We start from the raw sequence: 27,529 nt of genomic DNA, 5'->3' as shown, positions 1-27,529 counted from the left end.
GACTTCCTATTTTGGTAGGATTTTTAGAGTTCCATAAGTATTCGAAAGTTACAGATTTCTACAGACTGTTCTGTTTTTGATAGATTCTGTTTTTCATGTGTTGTTTGCTTATTTTGATGCATCTATGGCTAGTATCGGGGGGTATGAACCATAGAGAAGTTGGAATACAGTAGGTTTAACACCAATATAAATAAAGAATGAGTTCATTACAGTACCTTATGTGGTTGTTTTTCTTTCTTGCACTAACGGAGCTTATGAGATTTCCAGTTGAGTTTTGTGTTGTGAAGTTTTCAAGTTTTGGGTAAAGAGTTGATGGACTATGGAATAAGGAGTGGAAAGAGCCTAAGCTTGGTGATTCCCATGGCACCCCAAGATAATCCAAGGACAACCAAAAGCCTAAGCTTGGGGATGCCCCGGAAGGCATCCCCTCTTTCGTCTTCGTCTATCGGTAACTTTACTCGGAGCTATATTTTTATACGCCACATGATATGTGTTTTGCTTGGAGCGTCTTGTATGATATGCCTCTTTCTTTTTAGTTTACCACAATCATCCTTTCTGTACACACCTTTTGGTAGAGACACACATAATTTGGAATTTATTAGAATACTCTATGTGCTTCACTTATATCTTTTGAGCTAGATAATTTTTGCTCTAGTGCTTCACTTGTATCTTTTAGAGCATGGCGGTGGCTTTATTCTGTAGAAATTGTTGATCTCTTATTTTGAGAGTCTTTTAGAACAACATGGTATTTGCTATGGTTATAAAATTGGTCCTAGAATGATGGGCATCCAAGTTGGGTATAATAAAAACTATCATAGAAAGTGAATTGGATGCTATGATCAATTTGATGCTTGATAATTGTTTTGAGATATGAGGATAGTGATATTAGAATCATGCTAGTTAAAGTACTTGTGAATTTGAGGAATACTTGTGTTGAAGTTAGTGATTACCGTAGCATGCACGTATAGTGAACCGCTTTGTGATGAAGTTGGAGCATAATTTATTTATTGATTGTCTTCCTTATGAATGGCGGTCGGGGATGAGCGATGGTCTTTTCCTACCAATCTATCCCCCTAGGAGCATGCGTGTAGTACTTTGTTTCAATGACTTGTAGATTTTTGCAATAAGTATATGAGTTCTTTATGACTAATGTTGAGTCCATGGATTATACACACTCTTACCATTCCACCATTGCTAGCCTCTCTTGTGCCGCGCAACTTTCACCGGTACCATACACCCACCATATACCTTCCTCAAAATAACCACCATACCTACCTATTATGGCATTTCCATAGCCATTCCGAGATATATTGCCATGCAACTTTCCACCATTCTGTTTATTATTACATGCTCCATCATTGTCATATTGCTTTTGCATGATCATGTAGTTGACATCGTATTTGTGGCAAAGCCACCTTCATAATTCTTCCATACATGTCACTCTTGATTCATTGCATATCCCGGTACACCGTCGGAGGCATTCATATAGAGTCATATTTTGTTCTAAGTATGGAGTTGTAATCTTGAGTTGTAAGTAAATAAAAGTGTGACGATCTTCATTATTAGTGCAGTGTCCCAAGTGAGGAAAGGATGATGGAGACTATGATTCCCCCATAAGTCGGGATGAGACTTCGGACTTTATTAAAAAAGGGAGAAAGGACAAAAAAAAGAGAAAGGCCAAATAAAAAAATGAGAGAGAAAGAGAGAAGGGACAATGCTCCTATCCTTTTACCACACTTGTGCTTCAAAGTAGCACCATGATCTTCATGATAGAGAGTCTCCTATGTTGTCACTTTCATATACTAGTGGGAAATTTTCATTATAGAACTTGGCTTGTATATTCCAATGATGGGCTTCCTCAAAATGCCCTAGGTCTTCGTGAGCAAGCAAGTTGGATGCACACCCACTTTGTTTCTTTTTTGAGCTTTCATACACTTATAGCTCTAGTGCATCCGTTGCATGGCAATCCCTACTCACTCACATTGATATCTATTAATGGGCATCTCCATAGCCCGGTTATACGCCTAGTTCATGTGAGACCATCTTCTCCCTTTTTGTCTTCTCCACAACCTCCATTCTATTCTACATATAGTGCTATGTCCATGGCTCATGCTCATGTATTGCGTGAAAGTTGAAAAAGTTTGAGAATACTAAAGTATGAAAAAATTGCTTGGCTTGTCATCGGGGTTGTGCATGATTAAATACTTTGTGTGATGAAGATAGAGCATAGCCAAACTATATGATTTTGTAGGGATAGCTTTCTTTAGCCATGTTATTTTGAGAAGACATGATTGCTTTGTTAGTATGCTTGATGTATTACTATTTTTTATGTCAATATGAACTTTTGTCTTGAATCATTTGGATCTGAACATTCATGCCACAATAAAGAAAATTACATTGAGAAATATGCTAGGTAGCATTCCACATCAAAAATTCTATTTTTATCATTTACCTACTCGAGGACGAGCAGGAATTAAGCTTGGGGATGCTTGATACGTCTCCAACGTATCTATAATTTTGATTTTTCCATGCTATTATATTACCCGTTTTGGATGTTTATGGGCTTTACTTTACACTTTTATATCATTTTTGGGACTAACCTACTAACCGGAGGCCCAGCCCGAATTGCTGTTTTTTTTGCCTATTTCAGTGTTTGGAAGAAAAGGAATATCAAACAGAGTCCAAATGGGATGAAACCTTCAGGAGCGATCTTTTTGGAACAAATGCAAACCAGGAGAATTGTAGTGGATGTAAAGAAGTAAACGAGGCAGCCACGAGGGTGCCTGGCACGCCCTAGGGGGGTGGGCGCGCCCCCCACCCTCGTGGGCCCCTCGTGGCTCCACCGACATACTTCTTTCTCCTATATATATATCCACGTACCCCGAGAACATCCAGGAGCACCACGAAAACCTAATTCAACCGCCGCAACCTTCTGTATCCGTGAGATCCCATCTTGGAGCCTTCGTCGGCGCTCCACCGGAGGGGGAATCGACCACAGAGGGCCTCTACATCATCTCCAAGGCCTCTTCGATGAGTTGTGAGTAGTTTACCACAGACCTTCAGGTCCATAGTTATTAGCTAGATGAATTCTTCTCTCTCTTTGGATCTCAATAAAAAGTTCTCCTTGATCTTCTTGGAGATCTATTCGATGTAACTCTTTTTGCGGTGTGTTTGTCGAGATCCGATGAATTGTGGGTTTATGATCAAGTTTATCTATGAGAAATAATTGAATCTTCTCTGAATTCTTTTATGTGTGATTGGTTATCTTTGCAAGTCTCTTCGAATTATCAGTTTGGTTTGGCCTACTAGATTGATCTTTCTTTCAATGGGAGAAGTGCTTAGCTTTGGGTTCAATCTTGCGGTGTCCTTTCCCAGTGACAGCAGGGGCAGCAAGGCACATATTGTAGTGTTGCCATCGAGGATAAAAAGATGGGGTTTATATCATATTGCTTGAGTTTATCCCTCTACATCATGTCATCTTTCTTAATGCGTTACTCTGTTCTTATGAACTTAATACTCTAGATGCAGGCAGGAGTTGGTCGATGTGTGGAGTAATAGTAGTAGATGCAGAATCATTTCGATCTACTTGTTGCGGATGTGATGCCTATATACATGATCATGCCTAGATAATGTCATAACTATGCACTTTTCTATCGATTGCTCGACAGTAATTTGTTCACCCACCGTAATACTTATGCTATCTCGAGAGAAGCCACTAGTGAAACCTATGGCCCCCGGGTCTATCTTTTATCATATAAGTTTTCCATCTATCTTTATTTTGCAATCTTTACTTTCCAATCTATATCATAAAAATACCAAAAATATTTATCTTATCATATTATCTCTATCAGATCTCACTTTTGCAAGTTACCGTGAAGGGATTGACAACCCCTTTATCGCGTTGGTTGCGAGGTTCTTGTTTGTTTGTGTAGGTACGAGGGACTTTTGAGGAGCCTCCTACTGGATTAATACCTTGGTTCTCAAAAACTGAGGGAAATACTTACGCTACTTTGCTGCATCACCCTTTCCTCTTCAAGGGAAAACCAACGCAGTGCTCAAGAGGTAGCAGAGTGTTAGCAATTATGAAAGAGTAAAAGATGATTGAGTATGTGGACTTGCTACACAAGCTCTTATATTGACTCTTTTCGATGTTATTATAAATTGCAATTGCTCCAATGACCAAGATGATAGTTTGTTAGTTTTCACTAAATTTTTTGGTTCATACTTTACTTTGTGAACGAATTGTCACCTTAACATAAGAAGTTATATGACAATATATTGTTGTTCTAAAAGATGATCATGATGCCCTCATGTCCGTAATCTATTTTATTGACACCTCTATCTCAAAACATGTGGCCATGATTATTGATTTCGGCTTTCGCTTGAGGACAAGCGAGGTCTAATATTGGGGGAGTTGATACGTCCATTCTGCATCATGTTTTTATGTTCATATTTATTGCATTATGGACTGTTGTTTCACATTATGGTACAATACTTATGCCTTTTCTCTCTTATTTTACAAGATTTGCATGAAGAGAGAAAGTGCCGACAGTTGGAATTCTGGACCTGTCGTGGATTTAACACGGCAGATGCCCTAGCAAAAGGACTTAGGTGTGGAGACATTGCAACTAGGTTAGCTTAAAGGGGTTGAACGGGATAAAGGACACAGAGTTTATCCAGGTTTAACCCCTCTCAATGAGGTAAAAGACTACTCCTTCTTTCGGTTGTATTTCTTGGGTGTCGATTACCAGGGAGTGAATACGCTTGACCTAGTGCTTGATTGATTGTTTATTGAGTTAACCTGCCACCGGGTCACCCCTTTATATACAGGTTGATGCCCGGCGGCTTACAGAATCTCGGCCGGCTCACACAAATGTGACGGATCGGTTTCTAACTAAGCTTGCCTTACAGAACAAGTCATCTCCTAGCGGTTCACACCTTTGGGCCTTGAGTCGCCTCCGGGCCTTGGGCCTTCAATAAGCTTGATCCATGAACTGCGAACTTCATGCTAAAGTCGCCAATAGCATGACCCGTCCCCTCCTAGGCGGGTCATACCTAGGAGTTATATCCCCAACATTAGGCCCCAGGTTGATTTGAACTTGTTCACATCAATCTCCAGCACTTGACTTGGCGGAATCTTCCATTATCCATTCCTTATCAATTCGCTGTAAACCGCCATGACGTCACATTGCAGAACCACAGTAAGCCTGTCGGAGTAATGGGCCACGGGTAGGCTAACCCGAGCCCCAGGACATTTCAAGACATCGGGGCAGGCCGCGCCCCTCAGGCCGAGTCCCAGGAGCGACTCCAAGGTATGCCGAGTCCTAGACGGCGACTCCCAGATAAGCCGACTCCAAGCTGGCGACTTCCAGGGAGGCCGACTATGGAGAGTCGGCCCAAGACTCCTCCCTTATCCTGAAGCACGACGCGGGGTACGGTCACGGCATGGCTGTCTCCCCCCTGCTTACGAAGGGCCGGCATGGCTACAGTGAGCCGTACCGCTGGAAGATCTCCGGTGAGATGCGGCACTGTTGCCATGCCTGCCCTCATCTCAGCCACAGTACACAGTACACAGTGCCCACGACGCCGGCCTGTACGAGCCGAAGGCGGTGGGGCCGCCTGTCAGTGGGTGACCCGAAGGCGGCCTGGGCAACTCGAAGACGGACCTGGGGGAGTCGGCCTCCCTGGAGTCGGCCGACTCCTCCCGGGGCCCCACGAGCCATTAATCAGATAAGAGGGGAATGTTGACAGTGATCTCACGATAGACGGCGGCACTGTTGCCACGACCTGATGACCGAGCCTGCGTCATCAGGAGTGCCGCTACAGTATCAAGCCTGTCCGCGGGACCCGCCAGTCGGCGGGCCCTAGAAGCCGGCGGGAAGGACGGCGGCCTGAGAGACAGACGGCTGGGGCCCGCGCCCAGCCGGATTACTATTGTACCCCCGGGGGGTAGGCCTATATAAACCCCCCGGGGCACCCATGCAAAGGGTTCGGACCTAGAGAGAGAGATAGACCAGATAGCCCAGGGAGGAGAGAGCTAGCCTTGCCCTCTCCTACCTCCCGAAACAGCTCCAGGAGCACCATTGTAGTCACTTTGCTTTAGTGATCATGCGGAGACCCTGCAGAGCAGGAGTAGGGGTGTTATCTCCTAGGAGAGCCCTGAAGCTGGGTAAGTTCCGCCGGCGTGCATGTCTTCGCCTCATCCCGCTTCCAGGCACCGGCGACGTTCTACTCGCTCCCACCATGATAAGCCATCCTTTGGCATATGTCGTATCCAACCCCCGACATTTGGCGCCCACCGTGGGGCGAGGTGCACCGTCGTCCGGAGATCTGCTCTGGACGGGAACCCTGTTCCTCCCCGGCGAGCACAGCCAGCCCGGCACGCCGGACGGCATCTGTGCCGATGCGCTATGCGGTGCTGAGATCGCCTGTGCAGCCAGCTGCCTCGCCGATCTTGTCGGCGAGGTTTGCCTCTCCGACGAGCCTGCGCCCGATGCAGGCACGAGTGGCCCCGAGAGCCTCCTCGCGGGCCTCGTCGACCAACTCCACGTCGCCAGCGAGCCTGCCGCGGACCTGGAGTCCATAGGATCCACCAACCCGATGCTGGTCGACTCCGACACCGCGTCGCTCGACGCGTTCCCCACCAATGTGGTGGTCTACGACGAGCCGCTCTCGTACGCGGGGAGCGGCGGAAGCACCGTCACTGAGGTCCTCGTCCTCGAGCACGGCGAGCGCTCCGGCGAAGGAGCGCATGACCCGTTTGACGCGGCCCTGCAAGACCTTACAGCACCGATTCCGGAAGACGCCGACGCCAGGACGCTGGAGGCGCTCCGCCTTCAGCTCATCGAGGGCGCGAAGAAGCTGGCAAGCATGAGGCGCTTGTCAGAAGCTTACCAACGAGAGATGGATCGCGCCGTAGGCGGCTCGCCGGCTCCAACCGGGCCTAGCCGCCTAGGCGCGGTCCGACAGCGCGGCGCGGCAATCGCCAACCTCTTCGGGGCTGATCGCCCTGTGTATGCCACGCCCGCAGAGAATATCCGTGCCGCCCAGGCGGCGGCAGACGAGCTCGACAACTTCGAAGGCGAAGAGCGCCGCATAATGACGGAGCGAGTTCAGCAGCTCCTCGACGCGGCTGCCGCGCAGAATAATGCCGGCTGCCGCACCGAGGCGCCGCAGCGCCAAAACGACGACCCACCGCCTCGCCGAGACCAAGGTGCGACGTCTCGAACGCCGACTGGCGGGGCCCGTGGGAAGAAGGACAAGGAGCCGGCTGCCAGCCGCAGTCGGACTCACATCACCATCGAGCGCGACCAAGACGGCCGCCCTAGAGCGGTGGAACGGCGGGACGACTACCTACCTCCCCCTCCTCGCAGAGAAAGACAAGTCTCCCCGCCGCCCGTGGAACATCCGACTCTCGGCGACCGCCTTGGCCGCCGAGAGGGAGTCGGAGAGAACGACGCCCGCCACCGGATCGACCGACTCCACCGATCCCTGGCGCTGGAAGAAGAAGACGAGTTGGGTCCCCCCTGCTTTGGACCCCGCATCCGGGACGAGCCCTTTCCCAAAGGGTTCACGCTCCCCCGAGACACGCCCAAATATACCGGCACCGTGAAGCCGGAAGATTGGCTGATCGACTACTCCACAGCCGTCAACATAGCGAACGGCAACAAGCGTGTTGCCGTAAGATACGTCCCGCTCATGCTCCAGGGCTCGGCCCGGACGTGGTTAAACAGTCTGAAGCCTCGCAGCATCAATAGCTGGGTCGACTTCACCGAGGCTTTCGTCCGCAACTTCACGAGCACGTACAAGCGACCTCCCAAGCCACGCCAGCTCTCCTTGTGCGTGCAAGGCCCTGACGAGTCTACTCGCGACTACCTCACGCGATGGGGCGAACTCCGGAACTCCTGCGAGGGCGTGCACGAGGTGCAGGCCATCGAGTACTTTACTGCCGGGTGCAGAGAAGGCACCCTCCTCAAGCACAAGCTCCTCTGCGACGAGCCGGAGACCCTCGATGAGCTGCTGATCACAGCGGACAAGTACGCCACGGCCGACTCCTCCATGAAGGCGGAGATTCGGGTCAGCACAACTGGCAAAGTCGCCCCTCAGGCTCCAAGAACTCCGGCTGGAGACACCAGTCGGCGGCAACAGCAGAATGACCAGAAGCGCAAAGCCCCGCAGCCGACTTCCAGCAGTCGGCAAGTGGCAACGGCAGAGGACCAGCAGCTGGAGGGACCGCCTCCGGCGAAGCGGCAGAAGGGCGGCAAGTCCAACTGGCTGCCGGCTTTCTCCTACGAGCAGACTCTAGATGGTCCCTGCAAGTTTCACAGCGGCGCGAAGCCGTCAAACCACACCACCAGGAAATGCCACTGGCTGACCAGAATCGCCAAGGGGGACGGCCTGCTCCCTCCCGCTCCTGCTGGGCCGCCTCCTCCACCACCGCCCCAGCAGCCGGCTGTCAGGCCAGTCGGCGCGATACAAGACGAGTTCCCAGATGAGCACGGAGCCTATGTGGTGTTCACCAGTGTAGCGGATGACCGGCGCAGCAGGCGCCAACAGCAGCAAGAAGTGAACGCGGTTGCATCAAGCACTCCAGAGTTCATGCATTGGTCCGAGAAGCCTATCAGTTGGAGCAGAGCTGATCACCCAGAGGTGATGCCGAGTCCAGGCTCCTACGCCTTGGTCTTAGGCGCCACACTCGCCACGGATAGGCGGGCCGCTCGCTTCTCGCGAGTACTGATAGACGGAGGCAGCAGTATCAACATCCTGTACAAGGATACAATGGAGAAATTAGGAATCAAGCGAAGACAGCTTCAGAGCAGCCGGACTGTGTTCCACGGAATCGTCCCTGGCCTTTCCTGCTCACCAATCGGCAAGATCCTGATAGATGTCCTCTTCGGAGACAAAGATCATTTCCGCCGAGAGCCAATTTGGTTTGAGGTGGTGGACCTTGAGAGCCCATATCATGCACTGCTTGGCCGACCCGCCTTGGCCAAGTTCATGGCGGTCCCCCACTACGCCTACCTCAAGATGAAGATGCCGAGTTCCAAGGGAATCCTAACCGTGTCCGGCGACTACAGGAAGTCGTCCGCTTGCGCGGCCGAAAGCAGTCGGCTGGCCGAGTCCTTGGTGATCGCAGCTGAGAAACGGCTCCTTGATCGGGTCGTGGCGATGGCCGGCAAGCAGCCCGAGTTATCGCCCGACCCCAAGGAGTCGGAAGCAGAAGGATCATTCAAGCCGGCCAGAGAAACAAAGAAGATACCGTTGGACCCGGAGCACCCGGAGAGGTACGCTGTCATGGGCACAGGCCTTGACAGCAAATAGGAAGGCGAGCTCGTCGATTTCCTCCGTGAGAATCGCGACATCTTCGCATGGTCCCCCAAGGACATGCCTGGTGTCCCGACGGAATTCGCCGAGCACAAATTACACGTCCGATCTGATATGAAGCCCGTCAGGCAGCCCTTGCGCCGCCTGTCAGAAGAAAAAAGAAGAGTTGTTGGAGAAGAAATAGCCCGGCTCCTTGCAGCCGGCTTCATCATGGAAGTATTTTTTCCAGAGTGGCTGGCAAACCCAGTACTGGTGCTGAAGAAGAACAAGCAGTGGCGGATGTGCATTGATTACACGAGCCTCAACAAAGCCTGCCCCAAGGACCCATTTGCTCTGCCAAGAATTGATCAGGTGATAGACTCCACAGCCGGATGCGAGCTGTTGAGTTTCCTAGATGCATATTCAGGATATCATCAGATCAAGCTGAACCCGGCTGACAGACTGAAGACCGCCTTCATCACGCCGTTTGGAGCCTTCTGCTACCTGACCATGACGTTCGGCTTGAGAAACGCCGGCGCCACCTTTCAGCGTTGCATGCAGAAGTGCCTCCTGAAGCAACTCGGCAGAAATGCCCACGTCTATGTGGATGACGTGGTGGTGAAGACAGAGAAGCGTGGAACCTTGCTGGAGGACCTCAAGGAAACATTTGAGAATCTGCGCCGATTCCAGATCAAGCTCAACCCGGAGAAGTGCGTTTTCGGAGTACCAGCCGGCCAGCTCCTCGGTTTCCTGGTCTCCGAACGCGGCATAGAGTGCAATCCAGTAAAGATCAAGGCCATCGAAAGGATGGAGGCACCCAGACGACTGTTAGATGTGCAGAAGTTCACCGGCTGTTTGGCATCCATCAGCCGATTCATCAGTCGACTGGGCGAGAAGGCTCTCCCCTTGTATCAGCTCATGAAGAAGACGACCTTCTTTGAGTGGACTCCCAAGGCGGACGAGGCTTTTCTCCAACTAAAGAAGATGTTGACTACTCCCCCTGTGCTGGCGGCTCCGACTCCCAAAGAGCCCATGCTCCTATACATTGCCGCCACCAGCCGAGTAGTCAGCACGGTCATTGTAGTCGAGCGCAAGGAGGAAGGCAAGGCGCTACCCGTCCAGAGACCGGTATATTACTTGAGCGAGGTGCTGTCGACCTCCAAGCAGAACTACCCCCATTACCAGAAGATGTGCTACGGCGTGCATTTTGCCGCCAAGAAATTGAAGCCTTACTTCCAGGAGCATCCAATCACCGTGGTCTGCACAGCTCCACTGGCCGAGATCATTGGAAGCCGAGATGCTTCTGGCCGGGTGGCCAAATGGGCCATCGACCTGGCTCCCTACACCATCTACTACGAGCCCCGCACCGCCATCAAGTCACAAGCACTGGCCGACTTCCTCGTCGACTGGGCCGAGACCCAGTATCTGCCGCCAGCGCCCGACTCCACCCATTGGCGGATGCACTTCGACGGCTCCAAGATGCGCACCGGCCTGGGAGCCGGCGTCGTCCTCACTTCCCCCAAGGGCGACAAGCTCAGATATGCGCTACAGATCCACTTCGCCGCCTCCAACAACGTGGCCGAGTACGAGGCGCTCATCCACGGGCTCCGGCTTGCCAAAGAACTCGGCATTCGCCGGATCCTGTGTTATGGCGACTCTGACTTGGTGGTCCAGCAATCATCTGGCGATTGGGACGCCAAGGACGCAAATATGGCGAGCTACCGTTTCCTCGTCCAGCAACTCAGCGGATACTTCGAGGGGTGCGAGTTCCTCCACGTGCCAAGGAACGACAACGACCAAGCAGACGCCTTGGCACGAATCGGCTCCACCCGCCAGGCAATACCATCTGGTGTCGCCCTCCGGCGCCTCCTCAAGCCTTCTATCAAGCCGTCACCAGAATCAGATTCAATCTATGTGCCGGCTCCGCCTGAGGAGGACGGATCCGACTCCAAGAAACATACAGTCGAAGCCGGCCCGGGGACTTCAGAACCCGGCCCGGGGACTGCAGTAGCAAGATCGAAGACTCCAGAGCTCGGCCCGGGGACTGCTCCAGTCGGCCCCGGGACTTTGTCAAATCAGCAAGCGGCTGCGGACTCCAACCCGCCGCCTCCCAGCCCGGCCGCCCTTATCCAAGTCGCACTAGTGGCAGTTGAAGAAATAGCAGCACCTTCATGGGCCCAGCCCATCCTCAGATTCTTAGTAAACAGAGAGCTGCCAACTGACGAAATCTTGGCTCGGCAAGTGCAACGCCGAGCAGCAGCCTACACCATAGTCAACAGAGAGCTGGTCAGGCGCAGCGTTACCGGCGTCTTCCAACGCTGCGTCGAAGCAGAACAAGGTCAGGCAATCCTCAGAGACATCCACGAAGGCGAGTGCGGTCACCACGCGGCCTCAAGGGCACTCGTCGCCAAAGCCTTCCGGCACGGTTTTTTCTGGCCAACCGCTCTGGAAGAGGCCAAAGAGTTAGTCCAAAAGTGCAAGGGGTGCCAGATTTTTCGTTCCAAGCCACTTCAGCCGGCTTCCGCACTCAAGACTATCCCCATCGCCTGGCCCTTTGCAGTCTGGGGCCTGGACATGGTGGGACCATTCAAGACGGCACGAGGTGGCTTGACTCACCTACTTGTCGCAGTGGACAAGTTCACCAAGTGGGTGGAGGTGAAACCCATCAAGAAATTGAATGGTCCGACTGCAGTGACCTTCATCGCTGACATCACAACTCGGTACGGCATCCCACACAGCATCATCACCGACAATGGCACGAATTTTGCCAAAGGCGCCTTGGCCCGTTTTTGCGCGACACAGGGCATCCGACTGGACTTAGCGTCCGTTGCCCATCCGCAGTCAAACGGCCAGGTGGAGCGAGCAAACGGCCTCATCTTATCCGGCATCAAGCCTCGACTCGTCATACCGCTGGAGCGATCTGCCGGCTGTTGGCTTGAGGAGCTGCCAGCCGTCCTCTGGAGTCTGCGCACGACTCCAAACAAGTCAACCGGCTTCACACCATTCTTCCTCGTCTATGGCGCCGAAGCCGTCATCCCAACGGACATAGAGTTCGACTCCCCGCGAGTCACCATGTACACCGAGGAAGAAGCAGAAGAAGCACGTCAAGACGGCGTCGATCTGCTGGAAGAGGGCCGGCTGTTGGCACTCAGCCGGTCCAGCATCTACCAGCAGAGTCTGCGTCGATACTACAACAGGAAGGTCAGGCCAAGATCCTTTCAAGAAGGCGACCTTGTGCTCCGGCTGATCCAACGAACAGCCGGCCAGCACAAGCTGTCGGCACCTTGGGAAGGCCCCTTCATCATCAGCAAGGTGCTAGGGAATGACGCCTACTATTTGATCGACGCCCAGAAGCCCCGAGCGCGCAAGAGGGACGATTCCGGCAAAGAGACAGAGCGCCCGTGGAATGCAAATCTTCTTCGAAGATTTTACAGTTGATGCAGTATGTATCACACTACCCCTTTGTATTAAAGTACTAAGACTTTGGGCCCCCCGAGACGAGCTCGGGGACTGCCCTTTTTGTTATCTGTATGATAAGAATTATGCCTCCGAGTACATTACTTTCATTACAAGCCGCTTGGCACCGGGCCTGACTAGTCGGCCCGGGGACTCGCCGCCTTGCGCTATGAGAAGCTTCCCGCAGTCAGACAAGTAGTGTGCGGTGCCCAATCCGCCTCCTGGCAAAGCCGCAGCTCGCAGAGCGACTGTGAGGCAGGCAGGAGTGAGGAAGAACGGGCACCCACACGAAAAATGGCTAAGGACCTAAAGCACGAACATAGCATAAGACGGCCTCCAGCATTTCTGAAGCGGAAGGCCGACTCATGAGTAGCCGGCTCGCCGTCTTTATTAGCCTCTATTAAGGACGGCCGACTCTTGGGTAGTCGGCATGTCGCTTTCTATCCGACTTGCTAAAGAAACTCTAAACGGCCAAGTCCTTGCCTTCCCGAAGTAGCCAAGCACTTGACCCAGCGACAGTCCGCAGAGCGGCTGCTCGACTGACAAGGCAGCGACTAAAGGAAGGCGGCAAAAGGAAAAGCCTAAAGAGCAGTAAGCAAGGAAAGACGGAAAGCAGATTAATATTTACATAGGCCCTTGGCCGAATCTTCGAATAGAAGTTCAAGATACACCCCGCGGGTGGAATTGTTCGAATCTAACAAAGTTTTCAAAAGATTACTAAGACAGACAAACGGAGGCGAAAAAAGCAGCCTAGGAGGCGGCATCTGGGATTGGAGGATCGGAGGAGATGGCGCTGTCAGGTGCCGGGGCAGTCGGCTGGGCGGTCTCGGTTTGATCGCCTCCGGCGGCAGTCGTTTTCTCTTGACGCGGCTCGTTGCTAGAGGTGCGGTCGAGCTGAGGCTAGCCGCCTGCTCCGTCTTCTGGCACCTCCGCCTCGCCTTCGGCCTCCACCTCGTCCACCTCCTTAGTGCTGGAGTCGATCACCTCCGCCGAGTCCTCGCCATACTCTGGGTTCATCCTGAACCACTCTGCCGGCACTTCCTCGCCGCCTTCAGCCCGCCCGGGCACGAAGATGCTGGTGTTCGTGTACTCGGCGATGGCCACCGCACGCTCGATAAGGGCGCCCTCCACGGCCTCCCGTTCGGCCTGGGCTTCTGACTGGAACGCGGCCAGGCGGTCCAGGTCCAGCCCTGGATACCACGCCTTGACGAACTCCAAGGCCCGGCGCGCTCCGGCCCGGGCCGAGGAGCCCTTCCAGGACTCAAGACGGCCGGCAGCGACTTCCAGCCAGTCGGCGGTCCGACTGGCGGTGCGCAGAGCCGGCATATCCGGCCACAAAGTGGCAACCGCCTGGGCGCCGGCACGCTGAAGCTGGCGCATCTGCCGGTGGACCGGACGAAGACGAGCTTCAATGCTCAGGAGCTGTTCATCAACAGTTTGGGGGGCATTGGCGGCGATCTCCTCACCATTCGCCCTTCACGCCTCATGAGCAGCCTCGATGGCCAGAGGGACCGCTTGCGAGTGACCAGGGAAGAAGTCTGCTAAGACAAAAAAGAAGAAAGTCGAAAAATCAGAAGTCGGTCCGACACATAGTCGGAAGCGCGAAGAAGCGAAAGAAACGTACCATCCACAATATCCTCGATCTCGTGGAAGCCGGAGGTCAGCATCGCCTCCCTGTCAGTCCAGGAGGAGCGCTCGCTCTCGAACTTGGCCAGGAGAGCGGCTTCCTTCTTCTCGGCCTCATCCTGCACCTTCTTGAGCATCTCCTTCTGCTCGGCCAGCTGCACCGCCAGCAGGTCGCGCTCCATGGCGAGCCTGTCACACTCCTCCTCCTTGGCGCGACGGGCGGTATTGGCCTCGCCCAGCTGCTCCTGAAGAGCGGCGTTGGCTCCTGAAAATCGGAAGAGAAAACAAATCAATCGTCAGCAAAGAAGATCGCCGGGAAGATCCGGCCCGACTGCTCAGCAGTCGGCCTGAATCTCGGGGACTACAGCCCGCGGGTGCGCCAGCGTGCCCCCGCGAAGAAGAAGAACTCACTCCGGCTTTCCGACAAGTCGGCAACCCGCTTGCCCAACTCCTCAACATTGCGGTTGAAGGCAGTGGCGCGGAGGTTGTGATACTCCTGCAATAAGTCATTGAAGACAAAGTTAGTGTCTGGAACTCGCCAGAGGGAGTTCCGAACCGCCTGCTCAGCAGCCGGCCCGGAACTCGGGGACTACACCGAGTGGGTGCGCTGGCGCGCCCCCACAGAGAAAAACAAGAATCAAGAAGGAGAAGAAACTTACTCGGACGGCCGTTCGCGCGGCCAGGTGCGCTCTGGTGCAGGCCTGAAGGGCGTCGCCTTCGGCCCGCAACTTCGCCTGGACTTCCAGGAGCAGTTGATTTAGCGGCCCGGTGCCGCCTCCGCGCACCCACCCGGTGGGTGCGGCGCTTGTGGCCTCGGCGTCTAGAGCTGCCGAGCTGGCAGCACCGATCTCCCGAGGTCGAGGCGCCGAGGTCGCCCTCTCAAGACGGCGATGCACCGGCGAGGCGACTTGGAGAAGCAGCCGCGCTTCGGCCTCATCCATGGCCGGCGGCTCTGACGGATCCACCGGCTGTTTGCTGTGCGGTCTCCCAGACGACGGTGGAGGCGGCGGCGGTGGCACGAGAGCGTCCGACATGGAGGCCTCGCCGCTCTCCTTCTCCGCGATGGGGTTCTTGGTGCCGGCTCCCCCGGTCTGCCCCGTGAACTCCGGAGGCGGCGGTGCAGACGATAGTGGGGGGACGAGCATCGCCGATCGGCGACGTGCGGCCTCCTCGGCGTGCCATCTCGCCGCAAGGGCGGCTTCGGCATCATCCAACTTTTTCTGGGCGGAGGCGGCCGCCCTGTCGGCCTCCGCCTTCTCCAAACGCGCGGCCTCCTCCTCCTCGCGCTTCTTCCGTGCATTCCGCTCCGTCGCCTCCCGGAGGTCGGCGGTAGGGTCGGGCCGCCGAGTATTGGCGGACGTCTCTGCCGTCCCCATGACGGAGGGGACGGCGACTCTCTCAAGGGAAAGAGGGGCCCTGAAGAAGAATGGAGGGAGTATATGAACGAAGACTCGGACAAGATTCAACGAAGAAAATAAAAGAGCGTAAAGACTTACGCGGATACTAGCGGCGGCTTTCTCACTTCCCTTCGGAAGCGGTTGGCCTTCGCGGCCGCCTCCTCTCGTCTGGTCGCGGCGGCCGCCCCCTTAAGCTTTTTTAGTTTGCCACCGGGCGCACTCGGCCCTGCGTGACGCCTCTTCGCGCCGCCTTGGCCGGCGGAGGAGCCGGCGCCCGACGGGCCGATCCTCAGCTGGTGGCGCGGAGCGACTTCGCCTTCGGCGTCATCATCAGGCCAGTCGGTGAAGGTGGCTGAGGGCCCGAAGTCGCCTTCTGCCCCTCCTCCCCCGCCTTCGGCATCGGCTTCCATCGCCGCCGCCCCCAAGTCGGGGTCATCGACGTCGCTCTCCGCGCGGTCGGGAACATACTCGCAGGGCTGCCTCGTGGCACCGGCGGCAGGCTGCATAAGAGGATTCTAGTTCAGAAGAAGCCAGCAAGAGTCAGAAGCCGGAGCCGGCTGCGGAAAAAGATAAAACAGCAAGGAGACGCGACTTACCACTGGTGGAGGGTTGTCGCGCGAGTACGGCTCCTTGCCGAACTGCCAGTCCTCCTCGTACTCGCAGTGCGCGATGTAATTTACCATGTTCGCCACCTCCTTGCGGGGCATCTCCTTGGTGCTCATCCGACTTGGGTCTCGGAGGCCGCTCATCTGATAGATCAGGTGAGGCCGGCCTTGGAGCGGGAGAACTCGGCGCGCCACGAAGGCGGCCAGCAAGTCGGCCCCGATGAGTCCCTCCGACTGCGTCAAGACTCAGAGTCGCGCCATGGCGGCGGCTCCGGCGGGAGTCAGCGTCCTGACTCGGTGGGACCAGCTGGGGAGCCGCCCAGTCAGGGGAGCGGCGTTGTAAGGCGGCAAGTTGACCCAGTCGCCGTCGGAGGCGAGGTTCTTCACGTAGAAGTACGAGCGCTGCCACATCTTCACCGACTTGATCAGCGTGATGGGAGGAAAGGGGTTGTCGGCCGTCGAGCACCGCATCGCGATGAAGGCGCCGCACTGGGCCGGCACGCCGGCGATGTGCGTGCCGAGCTTAGAAGAGAAGAATTCTCCCCATAGCTTGATGGTGGGGAGAACGCCGAGGAAACCTTCACACAGAGTGGCGAAGGCGGAGAGCAGCACCACCGTGTTCGGTGTGAGGTGGTGTGGTTGAAGGCTGTGGAACTCTAGGAACGAGCGGAAGAAGCCGCTCGCCGGCAGCCCCAGGCCGCGCATAAGGTGCGAGCGAAAGATGACCCGCTCGCCCTCTTCCGGCGCCGGCCGGATTTCCCCCTCCGGCGCTGCGCGGGCGCGCACGAGGTCCGCGCTGGGGAGACGACGGGTCTGGCGGAGGAACTCGATGTGTTCTTCCTCTACCTCCGAGCCGTCCCATACGCCGGAGCGCACGACAGAGGCCGCGGCGGAGGAAGAGCTCATCGCTGTGGTACGATGCGCTCCTGCTCAACGGCGGAGGAAGGAGGGAGAGAAAGCAAGATGAGGCGGGGGAGCGGGGAAGAAGGGCGCGCGAGCTGTGCCGCTCCGCTTCCCCCCGCCTACTTATAGCCCTGCGGGCCGAGGAGCCGAGGGGACGGGCGTGGGATTAACTGCGCGCGATGCCCCACGCCCCCCACGATTTGTGCACGAAGTTACTGCGCGCAGTAACGACGTGGGAAAACCAACCGTCCTCAGCCACAACAGATCCGTCTGTATGACGAGGCGCGGTAGTGGCGGGCCCCGCCTGACAGCCCGTCCCGTCACGCGCGTGGGCAGGCAGACTGTTCTCCCCATGTGGCGCCACACGATAGGACCGCCCTGATGGCTGCGGGGAAGCGTATCAGGCACGCCGTCTGGCTTCCCGCCGCGACTTTAGAACTAAGGCTCTTCGCCGAAGCTCCGACTTTCGACAGTCAGCCCAAGGGAAGACGGTAGCCGAGTCCTAGAGTCTGCACTTTTAAAGATTGAAGCTGTTGAAGCCCCACAATACAGCGACCGCAGGGTTTCACCAGCTTCGGGGACTACTGTCGGAGTAATGGGCCACGGGTAGGCTAACCCGAGCCCCAGGACATTTCAAAGCATCGGGGCAGGCCGCGCCCCTCAGGCCGAGTCCCAGGAGCGAGTCCAAGGTATGCCGAGTCCCAGACGGCGACTCCCAGATAAGCTGACTCCAAGCTGGCGACTTCCAGGGAGGCCGACTATGGAGAGTCGGCCCAAGACTCCTCCCTTATCCTGAAGCACGACGCGGGGTACGGTCACGGCATGGCCGTCTCCCCCTGCTTACGAAGGGCCGGCATGGCTACAGTGAGCCGTACCGCTGGAAGATCTCCGGCGAGATGCGGCACTGTTGCCATGCCTGCCCTGATCTCAGCCACAGTACGCAGTACACAGTGCCCACGACGCCGGCCTGTACGACCCGAAGGCGGTGGGGCCGCCTATCAGTGGGTGACCCGAAGGCGGCCTGGGCAACCCGAAGACGGACCTGGGGGAGTCGGCCTCCCTGGAGTCGGCCGACTCCTCCCGGGGCCCCACGAGCCATTAATCAGATAAGATGGGGAATGGCGACAGTGATCGCCCGATAGACGGCGGCACTGTTGCCACGCCCCGATGATCGAGCCTGCGTCATCAGGAGTGCCGCTACAATATCAAGCCTGTCCGCGGGACCCGCCAGTCGGCGGGCCCCAGAAGCCGGCGGGAAGGATGGCGGCCTGAGAGACAGACAGCTGGGGCCCGCGCCCAGCCGGATTACTATTGTACCCCCGGGGGGTAGGCCTATATAAACCCCCCGGGGCACCCATGCAAAGTGTTCGAACTTAGAGAGAGAGATAGACCAGATAACCTAGGAAGGAGAGAGCTAGCCTTGCCCTCTCCTACCTCCCGAAACAGCTCCAGGAGCACCATTATAGTCACTCTGCTTTAGTGATCATGCGGAGACCTCGCAGAGCAGCAGTAGGGGTGTTATCTCCTAGGAGAGCCCTGAAGCTGGGTAAGTTCCGCCGGCGTGCATGTCTTCGCCTCATCCCGCTTCCAGGCACCGGCGACGTTCTACTCGCTCCCACCATGATAAGCCATCCTTTGGCATATGTCGTATCCAACCCCCGACAAAGCCGCCATGACATCACGCGCATTAATTCCGCATGAAGCCCAAGATATCTTAACATATCTTTATCTTAATAGACATCCCAAAAATCGAGGCGTCCATATAGCCACATAATCATTTTTCGGCCTCCTCGATCCCCGCGCATGCTATCCAGTCACCTCCTTATAAATAGGGACGGGGGTCCTTCTTTTGCTTTTTACCCCTGCCCTCACATCTTCTGCTTCCTCCCCACGACTCCGCTGCAACCGAGATCCGCCGCCATCGTCCTCTGTCAACAACACCAACTCCGGCCGCTGCATCGACCTGATTAGACCAGAAAATTGCGGCGCCCCTCCGCTATTCAGCAGCATCAGTAAGTACTCCTCTTCCCATGTAGCAGATCTGCATTAGGGTTTCCATCGTTCGTCGGTGTTCTTCATCGTTTCTCATTTTCCTCTCTAGATCACGTAGTTTGATCTGAACATGATACTAAAGTCACGCGGTAGTAGTTTAGCATCCCTTTCCAATCGCAGAAGATACCTTTTTTTGCATAAGATCCTGTTTGAGCACCTGAGTTCTTCCACTGCTGTGACCTTAGGTTTACAATTTATTTTTCTTTTTGCACTGCCGTGGATCCAAAATAATAGAACTGGTATGTGAATCCTGTTTTTCCAGTACTTAGTAAATTTTCAGCTCTACTCCAGATCTGTAGTCATTAGCTCCTCATGGAGGCTTAAATGACAACCTGTAACCCGCCAAATACATGACGGATTAACTTTGAATCCTTTTAAACCGCCGATGTAATGTTTGACGTAACCTGACTATTCTTGCCGGTTTAATCATGCCGACCTTTACAACACTTATTCTTCTGTATACCAATTAACCTTGCTTTGCATACCAAACGTCAAATCACTTGCCGGCTTAACATGATATTCTTAACCCGATAACACTTTTCTTTCTAGGCTTTTCATCAACGAAAATGACAAAAACCATCACTTCATGCAACTGGGTCACCTCCACTGTTACAGAGGAAGCTCTCAGTGACCACGTTAAAGTGGGCGTCTTAGCACCAAAATAGATTATCCACTGGAGGGCTCCAGGAGATGAGGCTATTCCTGCCCCAAAGGAAGGCGAGGTCATAGTTTTCACTCATCATATGCTCCGCGGATTCACTCCAACCGGCTAAATATTCTTCCGTGATGTGCTGCATTTCTTTAGACTCCATCCTCAAGACATCGGGCCCAACTCTGTTTCAAACATCTGCAACTTCCAAGTTTTTTGTGAGGTGTAACTTCAACAAGAGCTCTCTGTAGAACTGTTCAAGGAATTCTATTACTTGTACCGGCAGACCGAGTTCACAGATGGGCCCAACCTAGAACTAGGTGGTATTTCAATTCAAAGGTGAAAATAAGCCGCCTTTCCTGCTGCCGCACCTCCCAGTCATCCTAAGGACTGGAGCCAGACGTAGTTTTACTGCCAAGACACATCTCCAGCCGGCGAAAATCCTTTGCCGGGTTTCTGTGAAAACCGGCTTAGCAACAAACACCATCTCCTAGTGTGGATCGGCACAGAAGCATGGGCCAAATATATGCCCATTTAAAAAAAATTAGAGCCTTAATGGCCAATGGTTTGACTGGAGTCGACCTAGTTCGATGTTGGGTCACATGGAGGATCTTACCCGTAAGCCGCCGACCCGGCTTAATGTGTGAGTATACTAGTAACGTCAAAGATCCCCAATGCCACTGCCTTAATGAGAGTTGGGAAACTTTCAGCAAGACCGACTTGGCTCCTTTTTGTATCCTTAACAAAGCTCCAGCTGTAAGTACTTTAAACAGTTTCCCACTTATTCATTATCAAAATTGTCTTCTCACTATCGCTCGATCTCTGTAGGCCAATTCCTCTTTCTGGAACAAGAAACTCCAGGACAAGCCGGCAAAAAAGGTCAGGACAAAGAACAAGGCTGTCAAGAAGCCCGCCAAGAAGAAGACCAACACCTCAGAGCAGTTTGCTTTGGATGATGATGAGTCGGAGGTAGAACTTGACTCCCTTGGCTCATTTTTTAATTATCTTATTGATACTGATTACCATCAGGACGAAGCGGAAGCCATCAACGCAGATGGTGAAGAGGTAACTATCCTTTCCTCCGACTCAGAGCCTCTGCTGAAACAGAAAACTCGACAAACGAGCCGGAAAGTAAGGTTTTCTCACCCTTTAGCCTACTTGGATCCCAACTTTTTTTTAAGAAGCTGCAGCATGAAGTTCGCCGCATGACTCAGAACAACGGCGGTGGGAATCTCTCCTCCAGTTTACCCAATACACTGGTCCCCTGCAAATGCCGAGCAAAGGTTTCACAGTTTTCTGACTTAATTAGCTTTCCCAAAGGCGGGTCTTGTTCGACAACCCCTTAACCCTTCTTATTACTATCAGGGCGCTTCTCACTCCTCCTCTGGTGACTCCACTGGGACTCAGATCCCCCTTTTCAGAGTCGCCCCTAGGTGATAATATTAAACTTCTTTGTAAATTATTATGCTAACATCTTTATGTCTTATTGCCAGTGGTAAAGCCAAGCCAAGCAAGAAGGCGAAGACAAGTAAACCGGGCAAAGATATCCACATTATCGAAGATCCCAAAGCTACAGACCTAGAGAAGCAGACACTATCTGAATCTTTGCATCAAACTTCTGAAGCAGCTACTAATGATCCACCACCAGAAGAGCACAACGTCATAATGGACTCCGTGGATGTTAACCCGGCCAATGCTAAGCTGCCAAGTCCCATTAAGCGTGCTGAACAAAAGGATGATGATGTTATCGTCACCGGGACTCGGTATGTACATCCGGGCAACCCCACAGTCTTAGCAAAACACAGTGCCAAAGAAGAATTTTCAGCTGCTGAAATGGGAAAGTGGAAGCTGGACTTGGAGTGTTATGACCACTTCAACGCTCTGGAGATTCACGCAGGTTACTTAAACCGCCTTCACACCATCCATGACTTTGAAGACGGCCTGGTTAACCTCATGAAGGAGCGCTTTGAGGTAAGCACTAACAAGACCTTCTCATATAAGTATATATATCTGTCAGCCGCCAAGTCTACTGAATATGAAAGAATTGATTATGTTGTAGACTTAGACAACCTCTTTTATCTTATGGCTATGCCATAGCATTATATAACTCCTAAACCAAAATGAGTAGCCCCCAAGGGCCGGCTTAAAATTGGAAAGTTAAGCCAGGACTTCAAACCATAGTGAACAAATCCACATATGTAGCCCCCAAGGGCCAGCTTAAACCGCATAGTTAAGCTGGGATTTATCACCATTCTTATAAACAAATCCAAATATATAGCCCCCATGAGCCGGCTGTAATTGAAGGAATTTAGCCAGATCATTGTAAATTTGTCTTCAAAAGAGCATTGTGCATTAGCCCCCAAGTGCCAAGTATGCTTGGGACTTCAGAGAAGATGATTATAATGGTGCCTGTCTCTGTATGTGACAGGCTAAATTAAATATGAAAGAATCCCAAGTCACTGATCTGCAGCAGAACATCAATTCTCAACAATCAGAGACTGCAAAAGCCAAGTCAGAGCTGAAAACTGCTTTTGAAGAGATCGATAAGTTGAAAAGGGATTTCAGCGCTGAAAGAGCCGGCTGGGATACAGGGAAGGCGACTTTATTGTAAAGAACTGAAGATGTTGAGGCTGCCCTTAAGCCGGTGACTGACGAGTTATCCGGCTTAAAGCATCAGATTAATAGCATGACAACCGCCATCTTTGGTAAGTAATGTTATACTTCTATCTTTTACCACCAATGTATAACAATCATTAGCGGCTTATCAATATCTTTGCTGATGCAGGCTCCAGAAGTTCCAAGCTGGGTCAAGACATGCGCATAAAGCTTAAAGCTGCATATACCCTTGTGGAACAACTATACACCAGCGCTCAACGGGCCATATCCGCTGTCTCTCATAAAAAGCAACCACCTTCACTCATCAAGGAAGTGGTGGAAAAATTATCTATGCTGCCGCAAAGAGTTGAAGAGCTGAAGCTATCAGCTGTCCGAGCCGGTGCCATCACCGCGCTGAGCCGTGCAAAGGCATGGCAAGCAGAGCTTGACCTGGAAGAATTAGCCATCGGCTGCCCAAGCTTCAAAGAAGATGTGTCTCCCTTCGAAGCAGCAGACTTCACCAAGTGCGTAAGAGAAATGTGCCCTTTGGCAAGCCAACTAGCGTAAGAAACTGACTTGTCAAAATATCAGGCGGCTTATACCAAAGAGAACTCAAGAGTGCCAGCGTCGGTTCATGAGGCCACAGACCTTATCCCGCCAACACGTAAGCACACATTCGCCCCTGATATTGATCCGTCGAGCCTTATAGATGATGAAGCTGTGTTTAGAGCTTTGACCGGGATCAACTGGGCCACATCTGACTTCCAGCCAATGGGTGAAGAAGAAGTAGAAGAGCCGGTGCAAGATGACCCAGAGTCTTCAACACGCCAAGATCAGGACAACTGATCCTTTGGGGCGGCTCTCCAACTACATCCTGCACTTTTGCTTGAAAAACACTAAAATCATTTGGGCTTCATGGTAGCCTTGTAATAGGCTAGTTGAAAACAATGATCTGCCATGCCATCGTGCATGTTTTGATGTCAAACCGCCGTTCTGATATTTGAAGATCCACAGTTTGTGCTTTATCACATTGATTCATCAGATATGTCATAACAAATAGTGTTGTGCTGCCTACACATGCACAAATAAATAACATGTGCCCTGTGAAATTGGTTCATACTACTGGCTTACATCGCCATATCCGGTGTGGATGACAGTTCAACGACTTAGAGCACATAACTCCGAGCGCACAATTCAAGTATATTGGCGACTTAACGTCGTAAGCCAGACGGGTTATCAAAACCCCAGATATGCTCAAATATGAGCCATAATGATTAAGGCTACATGGCCTGAATCATTTTAAACCATATGCCAATATGGTACAAAGACGTGAACTCAAACCGTGTTTTAGAGAAAATAACAAATCAGAAAAAATAAGGGTTTCATAGGCTGCCAAGCCTCAATATCAATTGCTGTTCATGGGCCGCACAACCACTAAGTTAACCATTCATTCAAACCTGTAAGCCGGGCCTCACATGACCAACCGCCATTTTAACTTTGGACAAGTTCATGGTCTTTAGAAGATTGACTGTCAAGAGTACGACGGGTCATTCTAGGATTACCTGGGCGGAGTGGCAAACATACAAGGCATGATAAACCGGAATTTTGGTGGTTTACACCTGGCATACCAAGCAATCAAAAGGGGTTAATAAAGCTATGTTCATTGAACAGGGAGCCCCCAAGTGACGCATAGTGAGACCTCAAGGCAGGATACCTATGTTTGAACTGTGCAATGTAGCAAGTTCTCGTTGGTAACCTTTAACTTGGGAAATAAGCCCCCAAGTGATTTGCAACAAGGCGTACAAGCCGTATCAATAGGGTAGTCACAGCTATGCTCAATGAGCAGGAAGCCACCAAGTAATTTTTAACAAGGCGTGCAAGCCAGATCAAGAGGGTAGTCACAACTATGCTCAATGAGTAGGAATCCCCCAAGTGATCTTATGAATTGACAATAAAGACTCAGATACCCAGAAATGAAACGACAGAGGCCCTGAGTTATCAGGGATGCCGGCTTTATTATACTTGATCATAATATATACATGGACAAAAATATGTACAACACAAGAGCCAGTGGTTCAAGTGTAATAAGGCCGAAGATGAGCAATGTTCCAAGGCCGACGGGTCTCCTCCTCCGATGTGCGTGAGTCCTTGTGGTGTCGAATAACAATGAGGTAGTATGACCCGTTGTTTAGATTTTTGCTCACCACAAAGGGCCCTTCCCAAGGTGGGGATAATTTGTGCATGTATGTTTGATCCTGGATGAGCCAGAGCACCAAATCGCCTTCTTGAAAGATTTGGGTTTTAACCCGGCGGCTATGATAGCGACGCAGATCTTGCTGGTATATCGTCGAATGAGCCGCTGCAAGGTCACACTCTTCATCCAACAAATCAAGAGCATCTTGACCTGCTTTTTCATTATCAGTTTCAACATAAGACGCCACACGGGGTGAATCATGATGGATATCACTAGGAAGAACTGCCTCTGCTCCGTAAACCATGAAGAGAGGTGTATAACCCATGGATCTATTGGGGGTAGTATTGATACTCCAAAGCACTGAGGGTAACTCTTCAATCCAACAACCCGAGGTCCTCTGCAAAGGGACCATAAGCCGGGGTATTATACCTCCCAAGATTTCTTGATTTACCCTTTCTGCTTGACCATTGGACGGGGGGTGAGCCACTGATGAAACATCAAGATGAATATGCTCTTGTTGACAAAATTCTTTCATAACACCCTTAGACAGGTTATTGCCATTATCAGTTATGATGCTATGAGGATAGCCAAAACGTAAAATCACCTTTTTAAGGAATTGAACCGCCGTTGCCGCATCACACTTGCTGACCGGCTCTGCCTCAACCCATTTTGTAAAATTGTTAACCGCCACCAAAAGGTGGGTCTTTTTATCCTTGGATCACTTGAAAGTCCCAACCATATCCAGCCCCCAGACTGCAAACGGCCAAGTAATTAGAACCATCCTCAATTCTTGAGCCGACACATGAGCTCGTCTGGAAAATTTTTGACAGCCATCGCACTTGCTAACCAGATCTTCCGCATCAGCATGAGCCGTCAGCCAATAGAACCCATGAAGAAAAGCCTTAGCAACAAGAGACTTAGAGCCGACATGATGGCCGCAATCTCCCTCATGAATCTCCCTTAGAATCTCATGGCCCTCCTCTGGAGAGATACATAGCTGAAACACCCCTGTAACACTGCATCAGTGTAACTCGCCATTGACAATGGTTATTGACTTAGACCTCCGGGTTATTTGCCTGGCCAAAACTTCATCATCAGGTAACTCACCCCGGGTAATATAAGCCAAATATGGAACCGTCCAATGAGGAATAGCATGAAGAGCCGCCACCAACTATGCCTCCGGGTCAGGGATAGCAAGATCCTCTTCTGTAAGCAATTTAACTGAAGGATTACTCAGAACATCAAGAAAAACATTAGGTGGTACCGGCTTACGCTGAGACCCCAACCAGCCTAAAGCATCAGCCGCCTCATTTTTCCTGCAATCAATATGTTCCACCTGATAACCCTTGAAATGACCAGCTTTATCATCAACCACCCGGTGATAAGCCGCCATGAGTGGGTCTTTGGAATCCCAACTTCCCGGGACTTGCTGAGCCACCAGATCTGAATCACCAAAACACCTGACCCGACTCAGGTTCATATCTTTAGCCATCCGAAGACCATGGATCAAAGCCTCATATTCAGCTGCACTGTTAGTGCAAGGAAACATTAGCCTTAGGACATAACAAAACTTATCACCTCGTGGGGAAGTCAAAATAACGCCAGCCCCCGAGCCGTCCAACTACCTGGATTCATCAAATGAATAGTCCAATATGTATTATCCTGCTTGTCCTCAGGCATCTGCAACTCTGTCCAATCATTGATGAAATCCACAAGTGCCTGAGACTTAATGGCTGTTCGAGGCACATATTTCAGACCATGAGGTCCAAGCTCAATAGCCCACTTAGCCACCCGACATGTAGCCTCTCTGTTTTGAATAATATCCCCAAGAGGAGCAGAACTAACCACAATGATGGGATGACCGAGGAAGTAATGCTTCAACTTGCGACCAACCATGAACACTCCATAGACTAGCTTCTACCAATGTGGATACCTCTGCTTAGACTCAATTAATACTTCACTGACATAGTAAACCGGCCTTTGAACCGGATATTCCTTGCCTGATTTCTTCCTCTCCACAACAATTACCACACCGACGGCTCTGCTGTTAGTAGCCACATATAAAAGCAAGGGCTCCTATCAATAGGAGCTGCAAGAACCGGCGGCTCAACTAATTGTTTCTTAAGTGCCTTGAATGCCTCATTGGCAGCATTACTCCAGACAAAGTGATCGGTCTTCTTCATTATCTAGTATAGGGGAATAGCCTTTTCCCCCAAGCGGCTTGTAAACCGACTTAAGGCCGCAATATGACCTGCCAAACGTTGAACGTCATTAGAACATGCCGGCTTAGCCAAAGAAGTGATAGCTTTGATTTTCTCTGAGTTAGCTTCAATACCTCTCTCAGAGACCAGGAAACCCAAGAGCTTGCCTGCTGGCACGCCAAAAACACACTTGGCCGGGTTAAGCATCATCTTGTAGACCCGGAGATTGTCAAAAGTCTCCTTTAGATCATCCAACAATGTTTCCTTCTTCCTGGATTTCACAACGATATCATCCACATAAGCATGAACATTGTGTCCAATCTGGCTGTGGAGGCAATTCTGAACACAATGCTGATAAGTTGCCTGGGCACTCTTGAGCCCAAAAGGCATAGATATGTAGCAGAATGCTCCAAAGGGAGAGATGAAGGATGTCTTCTCCAGTCCTTAACTGCCATCTTGATTTGATGATAACCAGAATAAGCATCCAAAAAACTCAAACGCTCAGAACCCACCGTAGCATCAATGATCTGATCAATACGAGGGAGAGC

This window comes from Triticum aestivum, chromosome 6B (assembly GCF_018294505.1).
Source record: "Triticum aestivum cultivar Chinese Spring chromosome 6B, IWGSC CS RefSeq v2.1, whole genome shotgun sequence".
NCBI classification, from domain to species: Eukaryota; Viridiplantae; Streptophyta; class Magnoliopsida; order Poales; family Poaceae; genus Triticum; species Triticum aestivum.
Note: the sequence above shows the minus strand (reverse complement) of the source record.